A 15,840-nucleotide genomic window follows, 5' to 3' on the forward strand; every position below is an offset into this window, starting at 1 on the left:
CTATAGTGTAGGATGCAAAAGTTTTAGAACTGTGCTACTGTTTAAAGAAGGAAAGTGGAAAACTGGACTGCCTAGTCTAACTGGCAACATGCAAAAAGTTATAAAATATTTGATTTTTAAATGTGAGAATGAAAGAATGTTTATAGAGCAATCAAGAAGGGACATGATTTTATGGAAATTAGGATCTATCAAACACATCTGAGTCTGAGTTTTACAGATATGTGTGTTTTATTGATAAAACACTGAGGTTTCTGTTGCACAGAAAAAGCTGCAGGAGAAAGCAATGAAACATGTAGCACAAACAAGGCTGAAAGATGAGTAAAAATATAGATAAAATTAGAAAAAATATTTTTAGTGGTGATAACAGTTCACCCCTTGAACAAGATCAATGGATTATTTATTTTGGTGTGCAGCAGAACCAGATGGTTTTATGTCTTTTCTGAAAAGATACCTCACCCAAGCAAGACCCAGACTGAATGGCAATTTAACTAGATGGATTGAATGGCCTCCAGCTCTAAGAAGTCAGAACACCAGTCTATTCTAGTTGCCAACTGTTGAATGTGCCAATACATTATTTGTTTTTTCATTTTCCAGCATTTCTCTTGTGGCAAAAATGAACCTCTAGCTTGAAAATACTGAATCTCAACCCCAAAAGTTTTGTAAAATTTTTAAACAGTAGAAACAGTACTGGAAAAGATATTAGGAAGAGAATTCAAAGTAGCAATGGAATAAAAATCAAAGAAAATGCCCTAAAAAGTCAGTACAAGATCAGTTATTTGAAGTACAAAAAAAAAAAAAAAAAAAAAGGGGGATGTGCTAGAAGAATAAAATCATGCAGTGTGGTAGGCCTGGAGCCCACTTTATTGCTAAAAGCATCCCTGCAAAAAACTAATGTGCTGTATAATGGCCATAACTGTATTAACAGCTACAAGGAGAGCTAAAAATATCTCCTATCTTTGAATTGCTTTGCAACATAGCAGATGTCACCTTGAGGGTAGAAAGAAAACATTTATTTATTCCAGAAGAGCAGGAAATAAGTCTTGGCTGCAGCTATGCCAAGTGGGCATTTCCCAGTTAAGCACGGTGCAGTTAAGGTAGAAGGGCTTTGAATAGTTTTGCTGCCAAGAACTCCTAATGGTCTTGTTCACTTCTATTTTTAATGGTTTGCCAAACTGAATTTCTGCTCTCAAGTGGTTGGTGTGGGTAACTAATGATGATTATAGGGTTAGGTTCAAGAGCAGCAGTGGAAAACCTGTACATTACTATACAAAGCAATCCTTTCTTGCCCTGCACGAAGTGCCAACAGCTCTCAGAAGGATTTTTCTCCCTTCAAATGTATGTATTCATATCTCTTAAAGAATCACTGCTGGCTACCGGTTGTGCACTACTTGGATTCAAATGGAGATAACTGAGAAGGAACTGCCATTGCTGCTGAAAATGTCACTGGAAATGGTTAGAAAGAAATACCAGAGACTCCCTGTGCAAGCTTCCTCACCACTGGAGCACAGAACTAAGTATTAGAGAAAACAGAAAAAAGTATCCCTCATATATTGGCCAGTTCACTTTGATCTCTATTAGCTAATTTCTTTTTCTTTACAGTCACAGTATTTTGTGTTTGTCTATTTTCTGGTATTTTAGAATAACAGGACTGTCTCCTCATTGAAGTGACAGGTAATGAGTTGGACAGCGGCACTGATGCTAAAATACTTTTGTAGTACATATACATTTGGCTAGCTGTGCTTGAATTAAGTTTTAATAAAAAGTACATTTAGAAATAGTTTCCCTTTGGATATTATCACCAGTTGGAATGAGATAATTAAATTAAATTACCATGGACTCCCTTAAGGAAACTGCACTTTTCTTTCAATCAGTCTCTTAGATATCATGACTTTACTTTATAACAAAGCAATTATTACAACATCTAAAAATGGATTTAATTCTAGATAGCATTTAAATAAAATATTTCAAGTCACATTTAAATTAATAGCATGAAAATATATCTGAAGAACTTGAATTTGAGAAAGCATATTTCTGCTGTGGCTGTATCTGCTTTGACAATCTGAGGTTTTACTTAGAGAAATCTTTATGTAAGAAGAAATTTGCTCAAGGTGACGTTTTCTTCCTCAGATACATAGGGACTTTACTCATTTTCTGAAGGCTTGTATTACTTACTGCAATGGTCTAATAGGCTAATGACCTTGCCATAATCTTCCTCATTGAAAACTGACATTTATATTTGTATGGTTAAATAAAACATGTAATGAGGGAAAACTCAAAATAGGACTGATTATAATTCAAAGAAACATTTCATAGATTTTATCATCTTTACTGACAATGAGAACCCATGTGTAATGATGATGTCAACTATAATCTCAGTTAATTTGATCTCCTTTTATATTAGGCTTGATCATTCAGAACTATTGTAACAAAATGAAAATAACAGTGCTACATATTTCAGAGCTGTAGATCAGAAATGTAGTTGCACTTCGTTATGTTACCAAACCATCATGTTGACTGTTATAATGATTAGGGAATTCCTGAGTAGTATATAAGTGCCTGAAATAGAATTTAGGCAATAATAACATAATATTGAAATGATATGGCACTCTTAGGCATCAATGTAAACATCTGGTCCTTTCAGCTAACTTGACTTTTTAACATCCTATATTTTGTAATGTTAAAATGTGTTTTTTAAAAAAGTATTGATAGGTTTCCAAGCAAGGCTTATTAAAAGTACTGGATAAGGTCCTTGAAGCATGTTCCATTCAGCTGTTTGATGAGCGTGTGCTGTGCAAACAGCTGGTGAGAGGGTACATGGCACAAAGAGGGAATTAGGTAAGTGGAGGGTACTGAACCTGAGAAACTGATCCATCTCTACAAAGAGACAGTGGATAACAAGAAAAAAATATTTTGGCTTTGTCCCACACTTTGAATCATGCTCAACACATTTTGAAAGGTTCTGACAAGTTTTCAGGAAATTCTTGCTTTCTCTTGGGATTTTAGTGTGCAGGGTACTGTACCATGTAAGTATAATATACTATTATTAGTAACAGGGCTTAGTCTTTGTGATGACTTTGCAAGCCTTTACAGATGGGTTTGTTAGACTTTCTCAAAATTTTCTTTGCCTTGCTTGGAGTTTTGGGGCTTGGTTGGTTTAACTGGAGAAACAATTTTTCTAATGGCCTGGTGTCTAGGCTTGGTTTGTTTTATTTCAGGTTATTTTTTAAAAATTATTTTGGTAGCAGTCTTGACTTTTTATATTCTGGAGACTGAATTATTTAGGGATGCAACCCAATGATAGTGTGTAGGGTAACAGGAGAATGGGATATCAGTAGAAGTTGTGAAAGTGAGGTGCCCTGCAGGGTGCAGTGTGCAGGAAGGAGATTGTTAGACAGTAAGGTAGACACCAGCACAGAATATTCTGAGTTGGAAGGGACCCACAATGAGCCATCAAGTCCAACTCTTAAGTGAATGGCCCATCAAACCCACATCCTTGGCATCATTAGCACCATGCTCTAAATAACTGAGATAGTCTCAGAGTTTATAATGCAAGGATTCTGTAAACATATCACCAGGTGATAAAGAATTGTGGGTCTAGAAATTGAGGAAAATTAGTTTTAGGGTAACAAAGATAAACCAAAAGTATCTAAGTGTAGAGTCTCCCTCACAGGAAATGTTAAAGAACCATCTCAACACAATCCTGTGCCATGTGCTCTGGGATGACCCTGATCAAGCAGGTAGGTTGGATCAGATGACCCATGGTGGTCCCTTCCAACCCGGCCCATTCTGTGACTCTGATTCTGTGACTGATATACAGTAACTGTGGAAGCAGTCAGAAGACTGCTTCCATACTTATCATGAATAGAATAGCTATAGTTTCAGAGTTAATGTATTAGTGATTATTAAGACAACTTCTACAACAGTGATTTTTTTCAGTGCTTTGATTTGACCTAATTATTTTTATTAGTTAAGATGTCTATAATTTTTGCCATTACACTTAAGGTGTGTATCCTTTTTGCTCATTTCATGAGCTTTTGCTCATTTCATGTTGTATGATGTAGAGATTTTTGAGTAGCAATAGGAATTTGTCATATTTAAATATTTAAATAAAAGTTCTGAAGTGTAATGCCACATTAAAGTCTAGTGGCCTTAGGTACAACATTGGTGCTAGAATTAAGTTCTTGCATAGACACATACATGCTGTACATGACACATGTATGTACATGACACATACATGACTCTAGCACATGGGTCAGCTAAGTTTATTATCTTCTACCCCAGATGAAAGCATTAAAGTAGTTTTAAAATTAGTCTATTTTTCTTTTTAAATCTCCTTGCACTCATACACTGTTCATAACATCCAATGTCAAGAACCACGGGAATATAAATGAGTGATAAGTGGTGTAGAAAAGCTGGAAGAATCTTACCTGTCTAGAGGTGCTTTTGTGAAAAGAATCTATTGATAAACCAGATCCTCAGTAAGGGATACAGAGATTTTTTTCCACAAAAGGCATTTTTTAAAAAACAAAAGTAACAGATCATGTTATATGTAACTTAGTGATCATATATTTCTCTCCTCTTCCTATGCTTGCCTGAAATCAGCCAGTGGTCTAAAAAGTTACTGCACTGTAACACAAAGGCGCGCACACACACACATATGTAAATGTGTAAGTAACATCTTCAAACAAGCCTTCTTTCTCTAAGAAACTAATTATTCCTAAGGAGTAAAATTAGTCAACTTGCCATAAGAGACACTAGTATAAAAGTTTTAATAAGTCTCTGATATTTGGTATTTCAGTAAAAAGGTATTTTTTGTGCAACACAAATATGGCATACATTTAGGGAAGAATGGAGCTTGAATAATAGTTGCACCCCGAGTGCATCAAGTGTTGAGAGCAATTTATATTTTCATGCAGTGATATTCTGTCTCTCCTTTGCAGTAGAACTCATTAAGCCAGTAAATGATGTAGGACTCATATGATTAGTCGTGCAGGAGTACTGTATGAGTTCATGCACGTAACCACATCAAAAAGGTAACATAGAGAAAACGATATGATTTTCTGTGTTTGGCCATCCTTTCCCAAATATCTCTTTTTATTGATAAATGGTTTACAACTCCTGCATCTTTACTAAGATTTTCTCTCAAGGTTTCATATCTTGGCCATTACCCTTCCTACTTTATTTTTATTGGTATATATCATTCTGTCTAGTATTTGTACCCAGATTCTTTACTTCCAAGTGACAGGTCTTCTATTTGTATTGCTTCCCTCAGGGGAGGAGTAACTTGATTCTCTTATTGCGGTTTCTGTAACCATAATATTTTCCTTTTTCCACAAACTTGCTCAAACTCAGAAGCCTCCTACTAAGTTCAAGAATGTTCTGATACATGTCCAGAGCTTAGATGTTCCTGTGTATATTGGAGTAATATGCAATTTTAAAATGTAATTTCTATTTCAAAATTAAAATTTTAATTCACAAAAAGATCTCATGGTTGCATGGACAACCTTTATGGGTGGACTGAACTAACCGTGGCTGTGCCTAAACCTGAAAAGAGACTGTAAAAGAGACATATACGTGTGTATGGGTCTATTTCCAGTGCCCTTACTTTATGCATATTGAGGATCAGGGTAAAATGTGAGCACCAGGAATCTCCAAAGTTCTGGTGACTCAAATATCTTAAATCCTCATAGATTAAAAAATTTCCAAAAGGAGACTGAACTCTGCCTGTTCTATTTGGGATTTTCTAAGTGTGAAGTGAAAAAAAGCCTCTCATTATCCCAAAGAGAGAGTTGAACCTGGTGTGTAGCAAGGTATGCAAACAAATGCATACCTCCTCAGGTGGAGGAGGAGCAGACAACCACAGCTGCTTGCACAAAACACCACACAGAGAAAAAGGGTGAGATGCCACCTCAGGGGTTGTTAAAGGCTAGAAACTCCCAATGAAGCTTTCTGTACACTTAATCAAATAGAGACCTCTATTTTGCCCTCCCAAGGCAATGTAAAGGATAAGCTCTTCTGAATAGCTAGAAGAGGAAGGGTATTCTTAAAGAGCTTTTATCATTTTCTTTCTCCTGAAACTCAGGAGATATCTTTTCTCTGGTGAAGGTGTGGAAGGAAAGCATGGCTTCTTTTTCTAACTATGTATCTGCATTCCTGATAATTGCACAGGCTTGTAAAAACTCATGTGATAAATATACTATGACAGTAGAGGACTGTCACTGACAGCTCTACAATAAGTTCTTTTTAACTGGACTATAATCGGTTCTCTTGAAAAATTGCTATCAGGTGTAGTTAATTTTTAAAAGCTGCCTATATGCAAAGGTATATTTATTGCATAAATTGGTCTGTCCACCAGTAACTTGTCATTTATGCATAGCCGTATGCTGTATTATATATCTATATAAATTAAACAAAAGTGGTGTGTGATTCTAAAAAGCCGCTTTCTGTCTTTTAAAGACTACACATAATTACCTTAAAAATTTTTGTTTGTGTGTATTCTGCTTTGTGACTGCTTTTAGTTGAATCTCTGTGATAACATTCTGTTTCCAGTCTCATCTTTACCATATACTTTTTGTAATAAACTGAAACAATTTATCAGTCCATAAACTAAAATTATTAAAAATTAATTAATTTGTTCAGCTCCTTAGTATTTTCTCAACAGTATTTGCATTAATTTTACACAGCTTTTAAATCACACAAGAGCCCATGCTTAAATTTGCAATGCATATGAAAGCAATGAGTGAATGTCACATTTCTTCAATCTCTGTTATGTCGTTTAATCAGACTAGAAAGCAGTTTTGTTTCAGGGTCCTGAACCTTCTCCTTCCAAATAAATTGTACTTTTTGGCAGCATCATTTGATTTCAGTGCCCTGAATCCTGTTTCCCCTGATAGTCAAGCTGATGATCTCCATTCAGTCCTTGGCTGTGCAATCTTATATGTATAATCTGCAAAGTTTAAGAACTCCTGCCTACATTGTGGTAGAATCAACAGGCCCTGAGTTAGAGGAGGGGCCCATGATCCAGATATACCCAATGGTTTTTTCTAGAAAATGGCAATCAAAAGCCAAGGGCTTAGCCCATGATCTTACCCACTGCACTTATGCTTCAGACAAAAGCAGTAAGGAAAAAACTGAATTACTATTTCGGTTTATGACGACAGAAATTATACACAGAAAATTTCAGTCTGTTTCAATAAAGTGCTAAGTTAGGCAGACATTTAAATAATCACTTGATCTAATTCCTATTCAGTAAACTTAAATAAGTGTGTTCTTGGCATCTAAATGAATGAAGTCATTCACATGTGTTTAGAATTCTGTTCTTTTTCAGTAAACACTTCTATTTATAAATAAAGAAATATGAGTGAGTTTAGTGTATACTTACAACTGCACAGCTAAGCTTGGCCTCAAATGGTTTATGATCCATACTTGAGACATGAAATGAATTAGTTTTCTGTGATTGCTAATCTAGATTTACCATTAAAAAAATCTAATGATGAATTTACATATGGGAAAACTCATAATTTAGTGAAATTCATATGTGAAAATTCTCTTCTTTGTATTGAAAAGTAATATTGCAAGACAAAAGGGTACTGTAGAGACTGAAATCACAGAATAAAGTATGTCTGTAATTTAATCTCTTCTGAGGCACGGAAACATTTTTTTATTTAATATGGAGGCATCATATTTACTATTTTATTTTTGTTTGTGAATCCAGCTATGACTTTTGGTATATGAAACAATTTTGGCTGCCATTGACTGACCTACACATTATTGGTTTTACAAGTGCAGCTCTTTTGGGTTTTCAGGTGCCCTCACATCTATGGTGCCCTCACATCTCTTCTATTGTTACATGTCCTCTTAATTCCATTCCTCAACACTGGGGTGGCAGTATGTGCCCTCCAGTACTCCTTGCTCTTAGTGTGCTATTGAATTTACCATACTTTTCCCCTGTTTCTGCCTACCTTCTGCAAAATTCTAAAAAACATAATTCCCTTGAGCCTGGAGTTCTCAACTGCTTTGTATAGTTCTAATTGTCTAATTACCTGTTCAGTGCACAATAGGGAAGGATTTTAATATTCTCCTTTCTCCATTTGGTTTCTATCCCCTTTTCACCTTTTTTTTTTTCTTTTTTCCTTTTTTTTTTTTCCCCAGTCACATTAACCATCTCAGTTTCCAACTACTAGAATGTCCCATTAATTCCCTTTTTTTGTTTGGTTTCCATAACTGAGTAAGTAGAAGAACTTTTTATGATATGTGTTTTATTTATATGGTTTTCTTTACATTATTAACTGATTTTTCACCACCGTCCTTATTAATTTTCTACAGTCCTTAATGATTTCTTATACACTAATAATTATTTTTTTCCCTAGGATTTTAAGTGTTCGATAAAACTATTTTTTTCTCTGAATACTCTTTGCTTTGTGTTATTTATGCCCACAGTCTGCCTTTTACCTGATGTATTTTTACCAAGTAGCACTATTATGCGTGCATCATTTTTCTTTACCAAATGTGTTTTGTAGGTATCAGGTTGTCTTAAGGAGGTTTTATTTTTATTTTATTTTTTATTTTGATTACAAGCACAGCAATATTGCCTCCTTTGTCAGATTATCTTTTACCTTTATGTCTTCAAACATATTCTCTGTGCCATATCAAAAGAACCACTGTGTTATTTATATGCAGAGTTGAATGTGAACACTGATATTACATGTGTGCATCTGCCTGTTCTTCCAATCTCATTACCACACTTAATGCATTCCAGGTCTTCCCTAGGAAATAAAACTCACCCTTTTCTTACTAGCATTTTGTCTTTTATATACTTTATTTGCTTAGTCAGTTTATAGTCCTTTCTTTTTAGATAAATTATAATAGGTTTCTGTAATTACAATACTTTGCAATTTGAAGCATCTACAATCTTAGGCCAAAAAAAAAAAAATAAACTAACGTAGGTTTCATCTGATCCCAATTACCAATAGTGGTAAGTAGAACTAATAAAAATACATACAGTTAGCAAAATATATGGTTTTACTGTTTGCATTACACATTTATGCCAGATGATATTTAGTGAGATAAATGGTGTTGTAACCTTAGATAAAGTTGCTTCACAATCAACTGAAACTTGACAACTCCCGTATTGCAAAACACCCTGATGCCAAGGAGGGAGGTACTGACCTACTCTCCTCTGCTTTTTTGGAAAATGCTATTCTAATATCTGCAACTTGTTCAAGGTGAACCTTAGAAGGGATGCTGGATTAGGTGATCTGTAGAGGTCCCTTCCAACCAGAAGCATTCCATGATTTTGTATGAATATGTGAAACGATAATTTATATTGTGTTTGATATGAAATCCCATCTAACAAGAAAAGAGAAAAGCTTTCTATAGAAGCAGGAGTTCTGTGTTCAAAAGGTGGTGGTATTTCAAAGAGCATTAAAGACATATGTAGATATTAAGGATCATTCTTTGGTATTATGTAGCTGAAGATCACTATATGAGCCTCTTGTGTGAGCACTGTTAGTAATTCCAGTACACGTGCAGTATTGCTGCTTCATATTTCTGCTGATTTTTTTTTATTCTATCTCTAGGAGATGTATTCCATTGATTTTTTTGTGTTATCGTGCCTGCAGAAAATGTGCTGCTATGAGATATACTGATTTCTGGATTTTAAGGTTTTCTGCAGTATTATTTCAAAATAACTTTTGCTGAAAATTCAGAACGTTGAGTTTCAACAGTATTTTCTATTTTTTTTTTGCAGATGCAGTTTCACAAAACATGAAACAAATGCAATAAAAATATTCAATAAAAGCACACATAATTTTACATTTTCTGAAAAATAATGTAAGAAAAATATTAATGTAAGAAATCACCAGGCCCACTTTTCTCAAAATGCAGGTGATAAAGAGGGTTTTTTCCTTCTCTGTGTAAGAATGTACCTCAGGCAATGATTAATTGTTTGTTTTCTCTCTTCAGCATTACTTCTTAGACTAACCAGTAGTGGCAATCATTACTTGCTGCTTCCCAAATGAAGCATAAATCTCTGTCACTTTAGAGACATAGATTCACTCTGAAACGGTATTGTTTCCATTTCACCCCTTGCAAAGCATATTTACCATCATTGCTGATGCTTTCTTTGGTGTGCATCACTGTTCACACATCACTTTTTTATGTCTCTAATATATTCCTAGCAGAAATATTTTCCTGCCCTTCCCCTACCCCCACCTTTCTCTCCCTTTTTTAAAAAAAGGGATAATCTTAATATGCTGACAATCCTCACTCTAACCCCCAGTGTAAAATAAAATTTCTCTTAAGGATGTCAGTTTTTTGCCATGTTTTGGCATCTCACTGTCTGATTTAAATTAGTTGAAGATTTTAATTCCTTTTGTATGAAGCCTTCCATGTTATTTAATATATTTTTTTTTCCTTTTGGACTTATTTGCTAGTCTTTAAACAATAGGATCATTGGTTCTATTACTTTTTAGATTTTATGTGCCCCTAGTTGCAGTAAACTAAAAACAACTAAACAACTTTTAAGATGTTAACTGCTATTTCAAAGATGTTCCTTTTGGTGTTAGTTGAGCTGATAATGGTAGGACTCACCTTGCTTGCTGAAATGTTCCCTGATGTAGCAGACCATGCACAGCACAGATGGTGGAATGAGGGGAACAGAGAGTAATCTCAAGAGACACTAGAGATGTCCATAAAGTGTGATGCACTGCTGTGAAGAAATCCCAAAGCTCTGAATTAGATGGTTTTGGGTCTGGAAACATAATGTCATATATAAGGTAATTGAGAACCCAGGCTTGGCAATATTGGATATCCTGTGGATATATTAGTTCTCTTGGCACTAATTCAGTCATCATTAGCACAGCACTGCTATGAAACATCTGTTCTTAATTTCCTATCCCTTTCTAATCTGTGGGATTAATGCTGCATGCTTGAAGAACTGCTGTGCGGGCTGTATTCCATATTAATTGGAAGGGTAATCCAGATTTGTGCAAGTGGGTGTGTTTTTTAAAAGAGTTCAAAGGAAACTTATGGGAAACTCATTTTCCTGCATGAAAAACTGCCAGCTATAGTTGACATGCCACTGTCCTACTGCAGCACCTTCTTGAAGGTGCTGGACAAGCCAAAAGCCTGCAGGAGTAATTTTTGAGTTGTTGGAACTTGGCACAGTGTCCAAGGCTGGGGTCCAAAATTTCCTTCTAGATGCCAGTCATTCCAACTCGACCACACTTGTTCAAACAAACAAACTTTTTTTTTTTTTTTTTTTTTTTTTTTTTTTTTTTTTTTTTTTGGTTTTTTTTTTTGTTTGCTTTTACACAATCACCATTACTACATTCCTGGAGCTGGAGAGCAGCTGGCAACACTGCTATATAGCAGGGGTCAATGGAGTAATTGCAAATGCATTGCTCAAGTAATTCTCTACTTCTTCTTTCCACAAACTGAGGAATCAATCACAGTGTCTCTGAGTGTAAATGATTATTAGTTGAGCATTTGCCAGATGATTTGTGTAAGTAACTATGTTTTAGCCTGTGGCTCTGCAGAAAACACACTACGCCCTTTTCTCATACAGTGTGTAATCAATTAAATAAGCCAATAATGTGGATTTGTGTTCAAATATTTTCAAAACAATGGGATAATAATTTGTATGAGCATGTAATGACATTTTGATTATATTTGATAATATTTTGACTAGAATTTGTTTTCCGTGAACTTGGACAAGAGTTAGATACCAGAAATAAAGTGAAGTAAGCATTCTTTTCACTATACTTATAGTTAATGATTCCTGTATCTATATATTCAGAAATCATAATTTTCAGCATTGAAAAGTGAAGTATCTTCATTGCATGCCAGAGAAGGGCCTATCCTATAAAGTGTCTTTGGTTACTTTCTTTGAGATCATCCATCTGCTTCAGACAGAAGGTATCAGAAACAGTTACTATGCTGCAGCAAAATGTTTTCTTTGCTACTCCAGATATACATTTGTTACAGCTAATCATAAAAAGAAATGTGCAGGAGGTAAATCAAATAAAGAGGGATTCAGGGGAAATAAGTAGTTTAAATTGTGGGATAATATTGTGAATATGACATTTAAGTCCTATGTGTTTGTGGGTGCCCAAGTATTGTAAACCGTTACAATTTATACACACACTAACTGGACAGGTTATAAAACCATAACAGTATTTTTCTTTCATGGTTGTACTGACATGAGAAAATCACTTCATATTGACTATCAAAGTCTATAGTGTCATCCACCATTATTTCTATAAGACATGTTTCTGTGCAGAGCAAAGGAATGTAATTTGGTTTATGCTCTTACACTGGTGGTTTTTTTTCAGTATATGAAGAAATAGAGATCATTAAGTCATAGGTAAGCAAAAGAAATTACAGATCTTTGGCTTCAGATTCAGTGGCACAAACGCTGCCATTTTTAGAGTATTTTCCTTGGGCTCAGTTGCTGACTGAAGGGACAAGAACTGGCATTTTCTGGATGCTGTGATGTCATAGACATAGAACAAACCAAAGGGACAATTTTACTTTACATACTTTTATCCCCCTCATGGGTTTGCCTTTTAAAACACAAACCTATGAATCTATGAATATTAGTCTCTGAAATTTTGGCTGTTTGTACCACTCAAAGTTGCAGATTATAATGATACTTTAAAAAAATGAGTGTATCTAACTGTCTGCTTTGATTAAATAGGATAACTGTTGCTGCCCAATAACTTAGTAACAAGGGCGATGCTCTAGGTGACAACAACCTCCCATATTGCTTTAACTATATATATATATATATATATATATATATATATATATATATACATATATATATATACATATATATATAATTTTAGCACTTTGGCATTGCCTAAAATTATATTGAATACAGGAAACAGTAAAGCTGAGTTGGTTTATATGAATCATAGGAAAATGATGCAGTTTTCTAACAATGTTCAGTTCTTCAAACTGGTTGGGTACGATTCTCTATGTCATCAAAGTTGTGTTTCTCAGAATATTACTTTTCTGAATGATTTGTTTACTTGTCTGTCTCCCTCCTTCTCTTTCCATCTTTGTTGAGTTGATATCTAAAACCAATTTTAGTTTGTGATAGGATAAATCATCATAGAATTTTTAAAGTTAGTCCCCCTCTCAGGATGATTCCTTTAGAAGTAGTCTTTTTTTTTTTTTTTTTTTTTTTTTTTTATGTAACCTCAAGCAAATCATCAAGGTCTAATAGAAGGAAATGACTAGCTGACAGGTGGAAAAGATCAATCTGATCAGCAGTCAAATATTTTAAGTATGGCTTCTGCATCTGTTTGGTCAAATTCCAGATCTGCTTCAGTAAATTTGGAAGAAGTCAGTTGTATCCTTACTTATCTGTCTCAGAAGTATTTTGGAGCTCTTTGCTGAAGTAGTACACACTGAACTTTAAGGCTGTTTTTTTTTTTTTTTTTTTCTCAGTGTCTTTATTCACCTCTTCAATCATTTGGTCTTCCTAAGATGTCTAGAGATCTATTCTGAGTCTCCATTTTCAAGATGGATGTTGTTATCTGGGAAATACATCATTTGTACATTTAGGAGACAGCTAAATAGCATCCATAGTTCAGCCTATATGCACAAAAGTCCAGGGATTCCTAGCATGGTTGAAATTCAGGTGTAGTATCCTTTCTATTTCCCCTGATGCCCATATTAATTCCTGAACAACTTCTATCATGACAATGTAAGCATTTTGAGATGCTGTTAGGTTTCCATTATTGCCATCTCTAAGGAAAGTAAGGCATGCTTTGAGTCTATGTGGGTTTCATGAAAATGACTAATTATAAAAGATTGCATCAAAATTACCTTGTCAGATGTCAACACCAGCATTGTTGATACATTAAAAAGCCTTTTCTAAGTGGGATACAATTATCCTGTAGTCAAGGAAGACTTTATTTTCATGTTAGGCAAATGATTTAGGACTTGAAGAGCTTGTCTATGTGGTTACAAGGATATCTTGCCATTACTTCTCAGACAGATCTCTGATGCAAAATTCTGCATGAGTTTTTTGTTTTGTTTTGTTTTGTTTTTTTTTTTTTTTTTGCAAAAGTTCATTATGGAATTTTTACTAATATTAAAGAAAAGGTGAAAGGCATTTTGTCACCCTGTCAATAATATTTAGAAATGCAATGGAAAGAACATATAGAAGGAACAGAACTTTATAACCTGAGTATTTATTTTGATGGAACACGCAATAAAGACAATTTTGGAAGATGGACTCAGAATTCTTCTGTCCTGTTTGGTGCCTCCCATTTATCTCAAGAAAGAAAATACCTTTTTTTTTTTCCCAGTTAGAGATGCATTAACTTAAAATACTTTGAAGTTGAGCTTCATAGGACAAAGTATGAAAAATGGTGCATTCATCCTAATACATCCAGGCCTATTTCATCCATAAATCATTATTAGAATTCTTACAGGCCTTGAGGTTTGCTTAGGTTTACAATATATCTTGATTCCCCTATGATGAGGTTATTTTATGACTTTTCACACCCTTGACTGGCACCCTACCTATGTAAATATCAAAGCCAGAAATCTGATTTTTTTTTTATCTAAGATTTAAGAACCAGAGCTCAAACAGTTATTACTTTTTAAAATATGTATATGATTTATTTAAATCATGCATGTAGTCTATTATTAACATTATCACAGGGGTATCATGTCACACTTGTCTGACATTGTTCATTCTTCTTATAAACAGTGCAGTCAGTGAGTGTAATCTGCTCTTAGCCTATTTTGGGTCACAGTGATGTAAAATGAGCATTGTAGCTGCATAATTTCAGCTATCAGAGGTATCTCTTGCACATATCAGCACACAGTTTGTCACAGATCTAACGGTGCCAAGACGGGAACAGACATGTGTCATGAGTCAGGTGAATTGGCAAGATTGTGTGGAATCCCACTCAGCATCTGTCTGCAGTACAATAGCTTCCTCTCATGAACAGGAACATCAATTAATTAGATATACTATCAGAAATTCACCCCCAAATGTTATTTCTGGATGTCTTAATATCCCAATGTCATCATGTCAGAAGCCATGGCAACAATATCACTAGACATATTGGGAGGCTTATCAGTGGTGTTCAGTGGAATTTAGGAGCTTTTAAGGAGCTGACTAAAAATAATTGCTTGTAGTCTAAACACTTAAAATGCTGTGTTTGATGTCTGCCACGATAAAGGGACAGACTGCATATGTTGTTTCTGGCCAGTACATATAAGAACTAGATATGGATTAAAGATAAACGACAAGTAAGTACAAAAAACTGCTATTCTTTTATTTCAGAGGTGAGGGTTCTGTTTGAAAAGAGAATGCTGATAACTTTTATGTGCTTGTTTTTCAAAGCATTTGTATCTTATGGACCAAAACATTTTTTTACATTCAAATTTGGCTGTTATGATTATGTGGCTATATAATAGTTATGGTTAGAAAATAAAATGTGAATTAGTCAGTGCTACTTTAGTCAGTAGTTTTCAAAAGACAATTTTAAGAATATAAAATGAAAGAAATCACACAGAACAGATTAGACTGATCTTCTAATTTTAGATTCAATCAACTGCAGTCAGAGATAGAGGTGAACAAATGTCTTTGACATCTAAAGTAAGACTAAATTGATGTATGCACATTTTATTCAGCATTGAAAAGTCCCTGAAAAACACAAAGAAAATTATCAGAATCAATTAAAAGAAGTACAAAGTTAGTGGAACAAATTTAGTAGGCATGTATGTACAATCACATAAATCAATATAACCTACATGAAGTGAGTCAATGTGAAGGGGAAATTTACTTATTGCAGGTTTTGAAGGTATCGACAA

The sequence above is a fragment of the Vidua macroura genome, chromosome 4, assembly GCF_024509145.1.
Source record: "Vidua macroura isolate BioBank_ID:100142 chromosome 4, ASM2450914v1, whole genome shotgun sequence".
In the NCBI taxonomy this organism is placed as follows: Eukaryota; Metazoa; Chordata; class Aves; order Passeriformes; family Viduidae; genus Vidua; species Vidua macroura.